Source organism: Chrysochloris asiatica, unplaced genomic scaffold (genome assembly GCF_000296735.1).
Source record: "Chrysochloris asiatica unplaced genomic scaffold, ChrAsi1.0 scaffold00216, whole genome shotgun sequence".
NCBI classification, from domain to species: domain Eukaryota; kingdom Metazoa; phylum Chordata; class Mammalia; order Afrosoricida; family Chrysochloridae; genus Chrysochloris; species Chrysochloris asiatica.
Window position 1 is genome coordinate 2,917,394 of NW_006408734.1, and position 3,697 is coordinate 2,921,090.

At 39.8% G+C, this 3,697-nt stretch overlaps 1 pseudogene; it reads left to right on the forward strand.

Annotated features, from left to right (window-relative positions):
• Nucleotides 1-257: 257 nt before the first annotated feature.
• Nucleotides 258-1,232, forward strand: LOC102838291 (annotated as a pseudogene).
• The last annotated feature ends 2,465 nt before the right edge of the window (nucleotides 1,233-3,697 follow it).

Below are 3,697 nucleotides of genomic sequence, written 5' to 3' on the forward strand. Positions count from 1 at the left end.
ATATTTCTTAGTCCAGTTGTGAGAATCTTTGTTTTCTTTACATTGAGGTACAGCGCATACTGAAGGCTGTGATCTTTAATCTTCATCAGTAAATATTTTAAGTCCTCTTCATTTTTAGCAAGCAAGATTGTATCATCTGCATATTTCAGGTTGTTAAAGAGTCTTCCTTAAATCCTGATGCTACACCTCTATGCGCCTCCCCATTTGACAAGCAGCCGTAGCTTCTCATGCAGTACCAGCCACATCCCTGAGACAGGATGGTGAAGGTCGGAGTCAATGGATTTGGGTATATTGGGCACCTGGTCACTAGGGCTTCTGTTAACTCTGGCAAAGTGGAGGTTGCTGCCATCAACTATCCCTTCATTGACCTCAACTACATGATCTACATGTTTCAGTATGATTCCACCCATGGCAAGTCAAATGGCACTGTCAAGGCTGAGAATGGGAAATTTATCATCAATGGAAAGCTCATCTCTATCTTCCAGGATTGAGATACCCCTAACATCAAGTGGGGTGGTGCTGGTGCTGAATATGTTGTAGAGTCCACTGGTATGTTCACAACCTTGGAGAAGGCTGGAGCTCACTTGAAAGGTAGTGCCAAAAGGGTAATCATCTCTTCCCCTTCTGCTGATGCCCCTCGTTGTTCATGTTTCTGATAGACATGAACCACAGGAAGTATGACAAATCCCTCAATATTGTCAGCAATGCCTCCTGTACCACTAACTGTTTGGCCCCCCTGGCCAAGGTCATCTATGACAATTTTGGCATTATAGAGGGACTCATGACCATAGTCCATGCCATCACTGCCACTCAGAAGACTGTGGATGGCCCCTCTGGGAAACTGTGGCATGTACATCTACCGGTGCTGCCAAGGCTGTGGCCAAGGTCATCCTTAAACTGAATGGGAAACTCACTGGCATAGCCTTCTGTGTTCCCGCTCCCAAGTGTCTGTCATGGACCTGACCTGCTGTCGGGAGAAAGCAGTCAAATATGATTGCATCAAGAAGGTGCTGAAGCAGGCATCAGATAGACCCCTAAAAGGCATCCTGGGTTACACTGAAGACCAGGTCATCTCCTGTGATTTTAACAGGGACACCTACTCTTCCACATTTGATGCTGGGGCTGGCATTGCCCTCAATGACTACTGAAAGCTCATTTCATGGTATGATGATGAATTCGGCTACAGCAACAGAGTAGTAGATCTTATGGTCCACATGGCCTCCAAAGAATAAAAACCCCCTGGACCATGAGCCCCGGCAACAGCACTAGAGGAAGAGAAAGGCCCTCAGCTGCTGGGAGTCCTTATCCCAACTCTACCCCCCTACACACTAAGATGCCCCCACCCACACAGTTTCCATCCAGACCGCTGGAGAAGGGAAGGGGCTTAGAGAGCCCAGTCTTGTCATATACCATCAATAAAGTACTAACCAGCCAAAAAATAATAATCCTGATGGCAAAAAATAAATATCCTCCAAGTTCTCGAATTATTTGCTCAGGATACAGACTGAATAAATATGGTGAAAGAATACAACCATGGAGCATAACTTTTTGATTTTAAAGCATTTAGTGTACCCTTTCTGTTCTTACACAAGTGCCTCTTGTATGTACATGTTCCTCATAAGCAAAATGAAATGTTCAGAAACACCCATTCTTGCAAATGTTATCCATAGTTTGTTATGTTCCACAAAGTTGAATGTCTTTGCATAATCAATAAAGCACAAGTAAACATTTTTCTGATAGTTTTTGCTTTCAGTCAAGGTCCATCTGACCTCAGCAATAATATACCTCTTTCCATGTCTTCTACAACTCACTTGAATTTCTGGAAGTTTCCTGTCAATGTTCTGTTGCCACTGTTTTTGAATTATCTTCAACATAATTTTACTTGCATGTAATATTAAGCATATTGTTAGATGATTTCCACATTCCATTGAGTCACCTCTCTTTGGAATTGGAAAAAATATTAATCTCTTCCAAATGGTTGGCCAGGTAGCCATCTTCCAATTTTCTTGGCATAGATGAGTGAGTACTTCCAGTACTGTATCAGTTTGTTGACCTGCTTCAATTTGTATTCCATCATTAGATTGGTTCCAGTGTGGTAAATGCAAGGATATGTGACAACAGAGAGGAGTTATATCATTCCATTCTTAGAAACAACCTACCCAAGTAGAATTGTACTTGTAGGTATTTATGTGGTATATTTATATCAAGGTAGTATCTGGGTATCCTTTTATAAACATTGTTTTTATGTCCTTAACTGTATCAGAAGATGGCCCTTGCTATGGAAAAGGTTGAATTCATGAAACTCATTTGAACTCAGACCTCAAGCTGACCATTTCAAACTTTACCAGATACCTCAATTTTAAATTCCTTTGTTGTTATTGTTAGATGCCATTGAGTCAGTACCGATTCATAATGACCTGTGACAAGAGAACAAAATGCTGCCTGGTACTGGGCCAATCTCACAATCATTGCTACGCTTGAGTCCATTTCTACTTCCACTGTGCCAATCAGTCTTGTTGGGTGGCTTCCTCTTTTTCTCTGATCTTTCACTTTACCAAGCATGATGTCTTTCTCTGGGAACTGGTACCTGCTGTGAATATGTTCAACGTATGAGAGACAAAGGCTGGCCATTCTGGCTACTAAAGAGCATTCTGGTTGTACTTTTTCCAACACAAATTTGTTTTCTTTTGGCAGTTCATGGAACTTTTAATATTCCCCTCCAACATCATAATTCAAATGTATCAGTTCTTCTACAGTCTTCTTTATTTATTATCTAACATTCACAAGCCTTTGAGGTTCTTGAAAATACCATGACTTGGGTCAGGCACACTTTAATCCTGAAAATGACATCTTTGTTCTTGAACACTTTAAAGAGGTCTTGAGCAGCAGATTTGCCTAGAACAAAACTTCATTTGATTTCTTGAGTGTCTCTTCCATAAGTTTTGAGGATTGATCTGAGCAAAATAAAGTCTTTGATGGCTTCAATCTTTTCTTCATTTATCTTGATATTATTTATTGGTGTAGTGGTGAGGATTTTTGTTTTCTTTATATTTAGTTGCAATCCATACTGAAGGCCTTGGTATTTGGTCTTCATCAGTAAGTATTTTAAGTTCTCTTCACATTCAGCAAGCAAGAATGTATCACCTGCATATCATAAGTAGTTAATGAGTCTTCTTCCAACCTTAAAGCCATGGTTTTCTCCATATAACTCAGCTTCTCGAATTATTTGCTCAGTCTACAGGTTGAATAAGTATGGTGAAAGAATACAACCCTGTTGTACAACTTTCTTAATTTTAAACCATTCAGTGTTCCTATGTTCTGTTCAAACAACTGCCTCTTTGTCCAGGTACAGATTCTTCAAGAGCACAATTAAGTATTCCGGAATACTCATACTTTGCAATATTGTCCATAGCTTGTCATGATCCACACAAATGAAAAGCTTTGTGTAGTCAATAAAGCACAGGTAAACATCTTTGTTATTCTTGGCTTTCAGCCAAGAGCTATCTGATGTCAACAATTATATTCCACTTTCAACGTCCTAATCTGAATCTTGCGTGAACTTTTGGCAGTTCCATGTCAATGTATTGTTGCAGCCATCATTAAAATTCTCTTTAGCAAAATTTTACTTGCGTTGTATTAATGATACTGCCTGTTGATTTTCACATTCTATTGGATTACCTTTTTTTTTTTTTTTTTT